The following is a 14,533-nucleotide window of genomic DNA, read 5'->3' on the forward strand; positions in this document are numbered from 1 at the left end:
GATCAATTGAAAAGTCTGCGGCCTATCATAACAAAACACATTTGTTGGCAAGGTTCGTTTTTTGTTTTTTATTCAAATTCAAGTCACTGATTATAGTGACCCCACAACTTTTCGATACCATGTTCGCTTCAAAATAGGCCTTAGTGTCGGCGATCAGCTCTTCATTCGACCAAAATTTTTACCCAGCGAGCATTTTTTTGGGATCTGAGAATAGGAAATAGTCGCTGGGAGAAAGCTCAGGAGAATACGTTGGATACGACAGAAATTTGTAGGCCAATTCGTGGATTTTTGGCATCCTTTTCGCTGACTTATGACAGGGTGTATTGGCTTGGTAAAACAGCACTTTCGTTTTCTTCAAAAGCGGCCGTTTTTTAGCGAATTCGTCTTTCAAACGGTCCAATAACGCCTCTTTAAGGTAGTCAATAAGAATTATTCCATGTGCAAAAAATAGACGACATAAACTTGCTAGCCGACTGTTGCGTTTTTTCATGCTTTGGAACGGGTTCATCATGTGCACACCACTCGGATGACTGTCGATTGGACTTCGTAATGAAATGTTGAAGCCATATTTCATCCATTGTCACATATCGATGCAAAAACTTGGGTATTTTAGTCTTAAAATCCTCGTTGTTTTTGGATAGAAGTGAGCTCCGGCGACACCCACTTTGCACAAAGCTTTCTCATACCCAAATATTCTGAATGATATGATGTACACGTTCAGTTGATATCTTTAAAGTGCCTGCTATCTCGAACATCTTCATTTTACAGTTATTCAAAATTATTTTGTGCATATTTTGACGTTTTCGTCGATAACAATCTCTTTTGGGTGCCCATTGCATTCATTGTCTTCGGTGCTCATTTCGGAACGTCTTTACTTGTCATACCAATTCTTGATGGTTGATTTTCATCAAGCCAAATTTTTACTTCAACTGCATTTTTTATCATATTTCATCAACACGCGAAAATCCTTTTTTCCATTTTTACAATAACAACTTTGCTTCACTAAAATGGTATAATTTATACACTAATGATCCCACAGTTATCAAATTTATACACAAGCCTTCTGAAGGTTACGGCTGACTAAAATTCATATGGATTTATTTCTAGTAGCACCATCTATGTGTCTATGATCTCTTATTTTCAGGTTTTGTTGGTTCATGCGGAGATGAATTATTCAAAAAATTAACTATCATGAAAAAAGTATTTTCAAAAAAGTATTTTTGAGAAAAAGGCGTGGCTGATCTCCAGCAGGACAATTGAGAAAATGTGCTGAGGTAAAATCGTCTACTTAAGGGACTATACCAGTGTAACGCATGAAAAATTAGGCGATTTTCGTGAATTTTTTTAAGAAAGTACTCGATCGAATATTTCGAAGTTCTTTGAACATAATAAAATATATTTACAGCAAGATTTGAATTTTTTGTACAAAAATATTGAAAAATTCCGGAGTTATGTGCTGTCTTCGGAGGTGCCAAAAAAAAGTGCCCCAACTGCTGACATGATTTCGGCCAAATGAGTAGCTGAAAGTATTTCCTATAATTCTAAAAAAAATTTCGTTTTTTAGGCAAAAAATTGTCGTTTTTTTTTTAAAGCCAAGTTGACAATTTTCAACCAATCAAAAAGATCGTAGGTCATCGTATAGTAAATTTATTCAACAATACTTAGTTTTAATTTGAAGTCGATCGGCGAATTTTTCGTTGAGTTATGATCAGCAATTTTGAAGAATGTCATTTCGAAAAAATGCCGTTTAAAGTTTCACTTATATAGGCTTTTACCTGCGAGCGGTAGCATTTTAGAACGCTGCCATCCAAAACCATTCAAGATACGACCTTGCCGATTTCACAGGATATTTTTAGAAACATAAGCTATAGAAAAAGCGAGCAAACAAAAAAATGTTTTTTTTTTTGAAAGTGTCACACTGGTATAGCCCTTTTATCTTAAATCAAAGTACCAAAATAAAATTATTATACTATGATTAGAAGGCTGTGTCGATCGTGCCAACATTTCTGAGAAACTTTACTTACCTAACATGAGAACGTCGTTTGGTGAGAAACGTTTACAATTTTGGAAACTGATTACACTCGTTTAAAACATTTTACAAATACTCTCATATGTATCTCTGAAGTTATTTGCCGTGTCAATTGCAAATTTTCGGTAATTTTAAATATTTTGAAATATGTGATACATATATAGTATATGTATATATATGAAAGAGATAATCTTCAAAAAATAAATGCCAAAGAATGTTCTTTCGTATGACAATAAACATGCCCCATTAAATTTCCATTTACTGTGTTTTCTTTTTAAGAAGTGGAGAACCCCGAAATGGATCACCCTTTATATGTATATACATGCGATATGCAAAAAATTGATATTTTTGAAATTCACAACTATGTATATACTATTTTACCCTTGAAGGGCAATTCATTAACAGCAGTAGATGCTAAGTGGCTTTGATAAAAAAGGTTTTGGAAGAAAAGGGCATGATTTCACAAGTGATTTTTTAAAGCGAAAAAAAGTAAAAAACACAAATTTTTTTTTATATTATTTTTGTTTGCTTACATGTTCTCTGTCAACAAAATCACCAACATATTACTTTTTTTCTAACACCAAAAAACTTATCATTAACTTGGAACTGTATAACTTTAACCTACGTCTCAGTCAAGCCATTACTTAAACCGGAGAAGAAGTATAGGCTAAAACATGCACTTGAAGCACATTTTTTTTTTAGTTTTAAAATCTTAAAAAAATTCCAATTTCGCACAGTTTAAGCTCCACAACCGGATTCGGGTTAGTTAATTAATTTAAATCAAGCTGAGTAGATCGAATTCGTAAATGCTTACGCCGAAAAAATGCGATCAACGAACTAATTGCCTGTAAACTTGCTGCAGAGCGGCGACTTTCTATTCACTTTAGAAGCTCATAAACACACACACACACATACAGCCACCATTAACGGTTAGCTGACGTAAGTATTGCTTGTGTTTACTGTATGCAGTTATGTGTGTAAGTGGGTGCTGCCAGCTCGTTAATATACGAGTAGTAAACTGACGACGCTTATGAGCAACAACAGGCTCCTTTACCTTTTGGCGCCTTTTGAATTGAATAAAACACACACATACATACATATGTATATACGGGTATGCTATGCCTTCAGTACATTTAAAAAGCATAATATATACTTTTTCACTGCGTTGTTGTTTTTGTTGGTAATTTGCACGCTTATAATGCCTGTGTGGGTTCATGCTGTAGTTGTAGTTTAACGTTAAGCGTGCTTTTATAAACATATTTGTGTATGTGTGTGTGTAATGTGCATATCTGCTTGTGTATATGTAATTACCTCGCTTTTTCCGTGTTCAATAGCTGCCTGGCTGAGTGAGGAGCACACTGAGGGTAGCTTTTAAATTGAATATACTTAGATTGGAAATTTTTGCTGACAAAATTCTTTAATATTTTTTCTTGCTGTTTTTGTTTTGAATATTTTTTTTATTATTTCTTGCACTGTTTTCGTAATTTCACAATTTCATTATTATTTTTAATTTTATTTTGAAATTTTATTTTTATTTTTTTGCTTCTCTTTCTGCTGCTTTGTTGCCGTTTATTTGGTCACGTGGCTGTAAGTAGTCAAATATTTTATTAAAGTATGCTATGTGGGCTTATGCTCTACATGAAATTTTGTCCACGTCTCGAGGATTTAATAGCTGAGCCAAATGCTCAAAGCGCTGCGTTTTTATTTTTTTGTTGCTGATTTAATTTACTGCTCCATTTAGCTGTCGGCGCAGCTTGTAAACGCTTGTTCAGACTTGTGTACGTTATTTTTAGGAATCTTGAGAATTTTGCTTTTGCTGTTTTAACAACTTTTCTGCAGCAAGAAAATTAAATTTAAACACTGATTGGTTTTCTGCTTTTGTTTTAGGCGCTTTTCTGCGTATGTATGTACTATTAGTGTGTATGTAAATTATATTTTACGTTTCGCCGATTTACGCACTGAGACATCGCTCAGCGGCTGTGCAACTTTCGCGCGCTCGTTTGCATTTCTGCTGCATATTTTAAGGCGCGTAAACAAGCGAAATTAAAATAAGTTAGAACTTTGGCATAATTTTTGTCGTTTCTCCAAGCAATGCAAGGCAGTGGAGACTTTTACTTTAGTTTGTCGAGTATTTATTGCTTTTGTTGTTGTATTTTAGCTACGGCATCGGGCATAAATTACGCGAAATAACTGCGGTTTAAATAAATATTTTCATTTTCTTTTATTTACTTTGAGTTTTTTATTTACATGCTTACAAACACACACACACCCACAAACAGATACACACGAGTGCTACTCGCACAGTCTTTCTCACTAGGCGTCTTAGATTTAGAATAAGTTGATACCCCTTCAAAGTGTTTCATTATAAACCTCTTGTTCTACCTGAGGACTCGTATCATCCTACTTTGGAAATAACGGCTGAAATCATAGGCAATGAACTGGATAGTAATCATCAAACTTTTATCTTTTATCCACAGTTTAACTTTTCCAGAGCTAACTTGAAAAAGTAGAATATAATGAAAAGACTCGAGATTCTAAATATTTTAAATGAACTGGTTCACTTGTCGACTATTCGAAATATTCTGTATTGCGCGGACAGTGTTCGGACTTTAACAAAGATGTTATAAAACTTACTTAAATAAGGTAAGACGTAATCAAAAATTGTTTTATGAATCCAATTGCCGTATTACCAAATTTCCATCCCCGATAAAATTCAATATGTTTGCAGAAATTTTCAAGTCAAACTACCTTACTAGTTCTCCTAAAACTTTTTCCTAACAGCACGACAGAGCACGAGTAGGAGTACTTCAATTATTAATAGTGAAGAAGCCATTTTACTGAATTTAAATAAATTAAAACCATCTTTTAATTACGTATACCCTCATGCTTCCTGAAAAATAGTACCAAATACATATAACTTCTTGCTTTTGACAAGGATTTTTTATTCCTTTCTATATATACATTGTTTAGTAGTATATTTCGATATGGAAACAACTTCATATTTCAGCAACTTTGCATTTACATTTTCACCAACTTTGACGATGAGCTCCTTCTCTGGCTTAGCGGGTACGATAATACACTAAATTAACTTTCTTGGAGTGCGCAAGCCCTGAAAAGACTTTTCTGACTTACCAACCAGAAGATGTTACCCAGCGGTAAGGTATGCTTGTCGTAAAAGGCGTCTAAAATATATAGACATTATGTCTGTATTAGTAAGTCTTGCCTCGAAATTTCAGCATAGTTTTTGTCAGTAATAGTGCTAAATACTCAGCTTGAACTGATATTATAGACTTTGAAAGTGATTCCTTCAAATGAAAAGACATTTGAAGTTCAAGCGATAAATGTCACCAGTCATTGAGTTGTTGGGTGTTCAACTGGTAGTAGCGAAAGCTACAAGATCTGACCGGAGACTGTATTCTGATACCACGAGGAGCAGTAAGCCCTTGGAGTTCACTTCAAACTGCTCATCGAGTTTGGCCCTTCGGGGAGATTCGTGGTGGATGTGGTTTAAACCTAAAGACAGGTAGGATTGAAAAATTCAATTCAGTGCGGAGTTGCACTGCGGCCGGGTGCCGGACCCAAAGCACGGCAGAGGTTTTAGATCGGCCTCGAACCCGACCAAGATGGAAGAGATGTCCCTTCCACCAGGCCAATTGGAAGAAAAAAATACGAGCAAAAGACATTTATTATTTAGGGCGCTGATCAACGCATTGTATTGATCTATATGCCTTAAAAAAGCACCGTGAAGTTAGGCCGACTCACGTAAATCACAACGATTGTTGTCCCAAAGGAGACAAATGAAGATAGAGTCAACAATGCAGACGATATCACTTGTAAACCCTATGCATAAAAGTGAATTCAGGCCATACATTCAAAACCATAGCGGCATTGCAAGAATATCAGTTAAATCTAAGCTTTTGGAAGCTATAATTGCAGACTATACAACTTTTGGGTTTTAGGAAACACGACCATTCGGTTGTTATACACACTGAATTTAGCAAAGTTCGATAAAGTAAATCTCTCGACTCTCGTACATAAACTTGATCTTTTGGGCTTTCAACCAAGATTTCTTCAATAGGTATCCTCTTGTTTCGTCTCATCTTTATAAAAGAACACAGCGAATGATATTTGAGGGTCCTCTTTCAGATTTAACTAACGTCTCTTCAGAAGTTCCACAAGATAGACATCTTGGCCCGATTCTGTTCATGTTATTTCTTAACGTTATCTCTTCTGTCATAGAAATCTCAAATATTTTATTATATGCCGATTGTAAAGCTTTTTAAATCATATACTACAATTGATGAAAGATTTCTGTTGCAAACAGACTTAAACAAATTGGTTGCTTGGTGTGACAGAAATGATTTGCAATTGAATCTCTAAAAATGTGAAACAATGTTGTTTGCTCGTAGATCTGGGTTCCCCTATACTTTTGTAATAGAAGACTATTGACTATTGCAAGTTTTTAAGTTTGTTGATTAGGGAGTTACTATGGATTAAACATTTTATTTTAGTCTTATTAGTGATACCACAGTCTTCAAAGCAAAAGTTATTCTCAGTTTTGTTAAGCATTGGATTTTAAGAATTTAGAGATTTGTATGTTACTTAAGCACTTTTTATAACTTTAGTTGGATCTATTGGAATATGGCTCTGTTGTATGGAACCTAGATTACCTACTATGGAACCAAGAGCATTATGTATATGGAACGAAGACTAGTTATCAAATACACTCTGACAAGTCAGAGTCGGTTCAAAAACAGTTTTTACTCTTCGCTTTGGGACTTTTCCGATGGAATTCTAACTTGGGTCTTTCTCCATACTTGTCGTTTAAAACTCATATATCTACCGACACTTACTAGTCGTGGAGAACTGCTTGGTGTTATATCCTTAGTAAAAATTCTGAATGGATCAGCACTTTTCTTTTCTTCTTTTTCCTATCTCCTGTCTGAATTTAAATTTCATATCCCAGTTCGCTTTTCGAGGCAATTTAGACCCTTACTGTTAACAACTTGTTGATAAAATTTTGAACTTAACGAACCACTCCGTCGCATATGTCATGATTTTGAGGAATTCTCATTCCCGCAAATTTGATTTAACTGATTCACTTTTGCTATACTATATTGCTTTCTCTCAATAAATAAAATCGTAACAATTGCTTATAACGTATTTCAAATCTTATAGATTGAAATTTTTTTCTCTAGCTGAGCGGTTTTGGATTGCGACGCTTAAAAAACTCTTCTGCCTTTCTGCCGCTCGCGTCGATTGGGCGGGAGCAGGGTAATCATTGGGTAATAATAATGTAATGACGCGGAGTTCGTAATTAAAAATTCACTCGTTTCACGCGCCAACGAATGAAAGCAAATATTGGCACACCAGCAAATAAACATGAAACAAATAAATAAAATTTGAATACGCAGCATGAAATGCGTTTAATAAGCCGAGATAAAGATAACCGTCGCTGCTGGATTTACTCACCGATATGCCGCCGCGCTATACAGTAGAGTGGGCAAAAACAAAAAAAAAAAAACAAAAATCGTATACCGTGAAATTATCGTCCGAAATGTTGGGAAAAATATGGAATAATTTGAGCTCCTAATATTAACGTTAAAAGGTGGTACATTGGATTTTTAAGTTGCCATATAAATAACGCATAAAAATATTTTTATTTTGTTTGTGTGTTTCAGCCGCTTTAACAAAGTAATATACAGCGACAATAGCATATCATTCGGGTAAGGAATTTAACCGCCTACAAAAGAGGCCTTAAATGATTTTTTGTTAAGTCGACTTCTCCAAAAGTTAATGCAGGTCAAGGTTCAACATTCAATGGTAGAAAATAATTTTTACTAATTTTTTTACCTAACTTTTTTATATTTTAACTTTTCCACAAAATAATGCCTCAAAATCAAAGTTTTTCTTTGACCCACCCTACTATACAAATATACGTATTTATGGATTCTTCTTTATTGTCGACACAGTGTATATTTATGAATATATATACATACATACACGTATGTTCGAAAGAGTTAACACCTTCCATTGTTCACCCTCTCAACCCCTTACTTCTGCATTTTAAATTCATTCAACTCGATTTCTTACACTGTCTCATAAAAGTAGCCACACTTGCATAAGGTTGTATATGTTACATTTATATGTACATATAGTACATATCGTCACCTGAAATGCAAAATAACGTATCATCAAAAAATTGGAAATTGAGTGTCTTATTGATTATGATTCACTACTTCAAATTACAAACATAATATTACATATGTCCAACATTTTCAGGTTCTGCGCTCAGATATAAACCAGTTTTAATCAATATTAAAATTTTTTTTCACTCATGTTCCATTTTATGTCGTGTTTAATTCATGCCACTATAAATTTCCGAAAATGTTGTTACGTTATTTTGCAATTCAGGTGACGATATGTACATATGTACAAGTATTTCTCTGGAATGAAAGCAAAGGGTAGAATTGCATTAAATTTTTAATGATTTCCACTTTAACTGCAGGGTCTGCCATAAATAGATGTAATTAAGCGAAGTTTTTGTGGCAATAATTGCAAGTATTTTGTTGGATTGCCGCGCGGTAACGAGTTAAAAACGTATGCGTTGCCTTAAATTACGGTAATTAATCAATTGTTGACGACTATATTGGCATGAAGGAGTATGTAGGCGTCTGAATACTTTTCACAGTCATTTTGCATTTAGTATGTATATACACTCAACAGCTGATTTATTGTTGATATTAATGTTATTTTTTTACGCCTCCTTATTGTAACAAATAATATAGATATCTTAGTAAGTCTTTGCGTAATATGTAGAGCTGGTAGAAGTACTATTATTGTTATACGTTTTTGAGGTTATAACTATATTCAGTAGATTAACTCTTTTCTGCTGAAAAAATTGTTTATTTGAATTCGAAAAATTTTTTTCCCTCTTTGTTTATATTTATTATGTAGATATCAAACTACTTTTCCCAAATCTCAGTCCATGTAGTCTATGGTATTTGAATATAGTAAAAAGTTCCAACACCTAGACAGCACAAGGTAACATTTGTTTGAACTAGGTGTTGATTTTGTAAGATTTATACAAGTTTATGTAGGTTAGGTTAGGTGGCTGATCGAAGATCGCACGTGTGATGCTATATATAGTCCTTTGTGCAGCCTTAGAAAAGAACAATTCCTTTCTTTGAACTTATAAATTAGCAAAACGTTTAGCAGCCAATACAAATTTGCACAGGCGTTTAATTTCAACTCCCGCCAGTTCAGTGAGATGTCTGAAGGCATGCGCTCCCAAGTGTTTAGGTTCTGACCTCCCAAAAGTGGGACAGTCAAGAAGGAAGTGTTGAGTTGCTTCCACCTCAAATTCTTACACACAGCTTTTGCAAATGGCGTCTTGTAAGATTCCCAACTTTACACCATGGACGCCAATATGGCAATGGCCTGTCAAAAGCTCCACAACTAGTGAGAGGCTAGCCTTACTGAGGGCAAAGAGATCACTAGATCTCCTGCGATCAATCTTAACCAAGCTTCCGCGAAGCACAGCTATTAGTAGGAGAACACAAGAGAATACGGGAGCACCGACCCGCTTCCATTTTACCGATAGCGCTTCTAGGTTGCCTATCCTTGCTAGCTCATCAGCTTTACAATTTCCTCTGATTCCGCTATGCCCTGACACCCATGCCAGTCTTATCACAAATACACTCGATGCTTTTAATAGCGAGGTTAGGCAATCCTCGACAAACCCTGAACGCACTTTAAATGAATTCAAGGCCAGTATCACCACTCTGCTATATGAGTGAATGGTTTATTTTCTTAAGGAGTCTGCATTCCGAAGCAGCAGATCTACTGCTACCTTAATGGCTGCCACCTCGGCTTGGAAGACACTGCCATAGTTATAGGAAGTCTGAAGCTGGAGTTGATAGAGAGCTCCTGACAGTAAGCCTCTCCACGAATGTTCCCCTGGAGCCATTCGTTAAGAAGATCACTGCCCCTCTCCTCTAACGGCTTCTTTTCATCCATAGCTACCTCGTCGTTAAGAATCTGCAGAGTTCAGTTTGCCTGGCCACAGAGTTCTATACAAAGGATACAGGCATTGGATTGTAAATGAATATTTTTCTCATTAGTTATCATTATGCTGAGATAAGTTCGATCTTTACAAAAAGCCATGCAAAAATATTGGCACAAAAGGATTTCTTTGGCACTTCAGATTGGATGTATAATATTTTGTTCACAAAAGTAGGGTGTTAATACCACAATAGCACTTTGATGGTAATTAAAAAATTGTGATTTTTATACTGGAAAAAAAGGACGGAAACAAAATTTGTCTGATTGAAAGCTTATATTAATATTTGCTACATTGTCAAAAGTAATCACTACCATGTGAAATATAGTTGCCAGTAGTACAATAAAAAAGCATGTGTCTGTGTGGATCCCGTTAAGCAGATACTTCCTTACAGCAGACATTTAAGTAGTTTTGTATTTAGTTTTTAGTTTTGATTACTTGTCTAAAATTCGTCGAGCTTGTGGAAAGTCAAGAAGTGAAGTGAAGCAAGCGCTTGAAGTATTTTATGAAGCTCGTGATGAAAGTTTGGCTATTTACAGCTTTGAATTAACAGTTTTGTATTACGCGGCAAATAGATGTATTGGATCCTTGTACTGGTTAGATGTAGCTACATACATAAGCCAATAGTGTTATATATTCAGTTGCTTTTTAGCTTTTACGACAAAACTTTGCAGAGTCAAACGAACAACATAATGTTTTCTTGTTGATAACTCACTCATGTACTTTGAAAGAATTTAACAATTATTTGTTCTTTTATGGCAAAATTGATTGCCATTGCATATGCTTTCCGAAGGTTTTCCGAAGGTTTAGAGAACATTAATTTCAAATAAAGCACATTCAAGTGCAAATATACAGAAAATTATTGTTTTCACAAAAATTAAAAAAAAGAATCGTAAATAAACAAGCAAAGCACAAAATAAATTCAACTCCGTTCAAATATGTCGGCAAATATTTATAAAAAAAACACATATTTAATTGCGAATTGCTTATCAGAGCATTAAAATTACAAATGATATCCAAACATAAGTAGTTTAAATGCTGCGTATTTTGCAAGGTAAGAGCCATAACGTTCAACGTAGTGAAATGAGTGGTAATTAGAAGTTGGTGGTAACAAAAAATGGAGAATTTCAGTGAAAGATTAAATGCAATTTTAAGTAATATAAAGGTATTCACTTAAAACTCTTACATTAGTGTATACAAACTTTGGTGTGGTTATAATTGCAGCCATAAAATTCTTTGAACTTATGCAGTGATTTCATGCAGACTATTTTTAGGCGTATAAGCCGAAATCCGTTTTGTAGCACATGAGTGGGAAGAGAAAAGTAGTTAAAGTATTTTTACTGCCTTCACTTATTAGCTTACAAAACGTTATACATACATATATTGTCACAGAAAATGCAAAATAACGTAACATCACTTTTCAAAAGCTTACAGGCGAAGTAAGAACGATATAATATAAACCACTCATATCGAAAGTAAATTTTAGTTTTGGTTATGAATTGGTTATTATAAATGGTTATATATTGATTATGTATACCTCATATACCAAAATGGCGTAACATCACTTTTCATAAGTTTACAGACGAAAGAAAAACGATATAAAATAAACCCCTCACATTGAAACAAAATTTGAGTTTCGGTTATAAAATAGTTATATATTGGTTATTTCTGACAACTGAGCTGAAAATATTATGTTAAATACATATAGTATATGTAATACGATGTAGTTAGCAATAAAAAGCTTTGCGTTGTTTTGCATTTTAGGTGACGACTTTTAAAGTTCTAAAATCCTACTTAGGCTATGTTTCTAACTAAACCTTCCTTTAATTCAGATTTTACATACATATGATCACATATTTATAATTATATACTATATATGCCATATTTTGAGTTATGAATAAGATTTGAACCTATGATACGATATGGGACTCATCAGTGTACTGATCAAATTTGACTCGGACTGGTATAACTAAACTGCATGCGCAAGATGAATGCATACAATTTTTTTCAAGATTGCTACAACCTTCTTTATGGACATGTAAAGATTAATGATTGTCAATTATCTTCATCTTATATCAATTAGAAAATATTTGACAGCTGTTTGTTTTTAGCGAAAAATCTGTGTGCCGGTTTCTACCTTAGAAAAAATTTTAACAACGAGTTTGCATTGTACTTTGTGTTGCCAATGGAATCACAACTACAGAAGCATTTAAAATATTGCAGAAATATTGTAGAGAGTCTACTTTATCATAAACATAAGTACTTGAGTAGCACAAGCCATTCAGTGTAGGTCGTGTGATCAGCGAAAATTTGACTTATGCGAGTTGTTCACCACTGTTATTAATGACAATACCTTCGAAAAGTTAAAGAAACAGTGCTTGGAAATTATCGTTTTGACATCAGAGAAATAACAGAGGTTCTCCATTTATCTTATTCATTGACTCAACACATTTTGGTTAATGCTTCGGGTATAAAAGTTAATGTTTTGGGTAGGCCAATACTAGACTGAAATCAAAAGATCAGAATCTTTCGTAAAAATTACGTCGAATAGAGGCGAAAGGATACTTTACAAACGCTGAGAACCGTTCCCACGACAGTCGGGTCTACATAACCGGAATCAACCCGGATTTTTTATCCGGTCAAGGGCTGTCAAATCAGCAGAATTCTGCCGCTATAGCAACGGCATCATTACTGCTGAATATGAGAATGAATATGACGTCGATGCTGACCAACAATTTACAGAATGGAGCTACAAAAATGGGTCGAAACCGAAAAAAACGAAAACACGCTGAAGGCACTGAAGGCACTGAAGAATATCTCAACCGATTTTTATGTGTATAGAAAATTGGGGTAAGCGTTGGCAAGCTTGGGCTGCTTCGGTTGCCTATTTTGTAGGAGATGATACTGCATTAAATTTAGAATCCTTGGGATCAGGTTATGTACTTATTACAACTCTATGTAACCAGTTGTGCTCTCAACTTGAAATGCCAGTGGAAAAATAAAAATTAATTAATTTATTAATTATTGCTTTAAGCAACTTCTTGTTTGAAACTTTAACGAATAAATCCTGTATATAATTTTTTTTATTTTTTTTATATTTTTGCCTTATTTGCAAAAAGTTTTATATTCCGCCAAACCCCCATTGTTTATTGAAATAAAATTAAATAAAATAAAAACTCTTTAGAATTCACTTGCAAATCAAATTTACTGTCAGTTTGAGATAAAACACAAAATTCCTTTCTGGTGAATGCGCACCACACACACACACAACAACACCTATAATTGGCGTTATAATCAGATTGGGCTGAGCGCAAAAGTTGATTTAACGCTAATGATCAGCCATCTTTCAGCCTTTTGCTGCCTTCTTTTTTGTAAATGAGTCTTTTTTTATATACGCGTATTGCATTTGTGCGATTCTCCACGCAACTCGGTTGGGGGGCGCAGCGCTCGACGCGAAACATACATTTTGCCGCCGGATAGACGCCACCTGTCCGCCGATTCGCACTCAAAATCACAACAGATTTATGCACACACACACGCCCACACAGCAGCCAGCAGCGAAATTATAAACAAAACCAACAAACACTGCCAGCTACACCTGTAAACATATACACATACATATACATATGTATGTACATATGTATATATGAGCACTCACACGCTTGCACTGCACAAATTTTCGCGAGGATTCGCGCAAACACAATAAATAATGCTTTTATATGGCTTGACAGCCAGGCATGTTTGTATGTATGTATGTGCGCATCAATTTGTATGTATGTGTGTTCGACTATCTGTTGGCAGCAGCTATAACTGCCGACGTCGCACATACAGACACAACACTAAAGGTGTGAGATTACACACACACACACACACTTACACTTATATTTTCACACTTATCTAACTACATACACATGTGTGTGTGTATATATGTTTTCTTTTTTATAAATTTTTCACTTTTTCACCGAGTTTTGCGCGTTTTCCGTGTTATTCAACCGTTCGTTTCAAGTTTTGCCGCGAGACTGAAAATTGTGTTCGCCTGCGTTTCGAGAAAACTGTGTCGTGCTGGGCCAACTTCCTTTGCTGTGCGGAGCTTTTGCGCTGGAACACAACGGAATGGAACAGCATTCAATGCTGTAATGTTCGAAAGTATGTTTGGCGAAGCGCCGGGCCAAGTAAACACACACACACACACATTCATTCGTATACATGAAACAGCACAATCAACAGTAAGCTTTGTCGGCAGTCACTTGGTCGTGGCGGTGGCATTCGAAAAACTTGTTGTTCCAGCCATTGTAAACATGTGCACCGCTGACTGCCTGCCAGGCGTTCTGAATACTCCAGTGATGGCTATTATGGCAGCGGCTGGTGGCTGGCGGCTGATGGCTGGTGTTCAGTTTGCCGTAGCTGCTGGGTCGGCAGACGGGCGCAGCGTTCGGTTTATG

The 14,533-nt window shown here is 35.2% G+C and overlaps 1 protein-coding gene across 11 annotated transcripts in view; it reads right to left on the minus strand.

The window, feature by feature from the left end:
• The window catches only part of LOC126756873 (protein qui-1), a 159,250-nt gene extending 145,154 nt beyond the window's left edge, over positions 1-14,096 (minus strand). For 5 of the 11 annotated variants that reach the window (XR_007666650.1, XR_007666649.1, XM_050470356.1 and 2 more), the window contains exons 1-2: positions 13,969-14,096; positions 3,341-4,219 (exon numbers count right to left, since the gene is read on the minus strand). The gene's annotated coding sequence lies outside the window, so the exon portion shown is untranslated. The remainder of the gene's footprint in view (positions 1-3,340; positions 4,220-13,968) is intronic. The other 6 variants (XM_050470353.1, XM_050470354.1, XM_050470351.1 and 3 more) reach the window with 6 other exon arrangements.
• Between the last annotated feature and the right edge of the window lie 437 nt (positions 14,097-14,533).

This window comes from Bactrocera neohumeralis, chromosome 4, assembly GCF_024586455.1.
Source record: "Bactrocera neohumeralis isolate Rockhampton chromosome 4, APGP_CSIRO_Bneo_wtdbg2-racon-allhic-juicebox.fasta_v2, whole genome shotgun sequence".
In the NCBI taxonomy this organism is placed as follows: domain Eukaryota; kingdom Metazoa; phylum Arthropoda; class Insecta; order Diptera; family Tephritidae; genus Bactrocera; species Bactrocera neohumeralis.